Source organism: Apteryx rowi, unplaced genomic scaffold, assembly GCF_003343035.1.
Source record: "Apteryx rowi isolate R43461 unplaced genomic scaffold, aptRow1 scaffold_2720, whole genome shotgun sequence".
Taxonomy (NCBI): domain Eukaryota; kingdom Metazoa; phylum Chordata; class Aves; order Apterygiformes; family Apterygidae; genus Apteryx; species Apteryx rowi.
In genome coordinates this window covers 993-1,550 of record NW_020449109.1, presented here as the reverse complement: position 1 = coordinate 1,550, position 558 = coordinate 993, and positions in this window count along the sequence as shown.

Sequence of the window (558 nt, the reverse complement as noted above, 5' to 3'; positions counted from 1 at the left end):
TGCGTGGTCGGTGCGATGCAACATGCACCACCAGTGCGATGCATTGTGCATGGTCAGTGCAATGCACCGTGCATGGTTGGTGCAATGCAACGTGCATGGTCGGTGCAATGCAACGTGCATGGTCGGTGCAATGCATTGTGCACCACTAGTGCGATGCACCGTGCATGGTCGGTGCAATGCACTGTGCAACACCAGTGCGATGCATTGTGCATGGTCGGTGCGATGCACCGTGCACCACCAGTGCAATGCACCGTGCACGGCCAATGCAATGCAACACCAGTGCAATGCACCATGCACCACCAGTGCAATGCACTGTGCATGGTCGGTGCGATGGATTGTGCATGGTTGGTGCAATGCATTGTGCACCACCAATGCGATGCACCGTGCATGGCCAATGCAATGCACCGTGCATAGTCAGTGCAATGCACCGTGCACAGTCAGTGCAATGCACCGTGCACCACCAGTGCGATGCACTGTGCATGGTCGGTGCAATGCACTGTGCACAGTTAATGCAATGCATTGTGCACCACCAGTGCGATGCACTGTGCATGGTCGGTG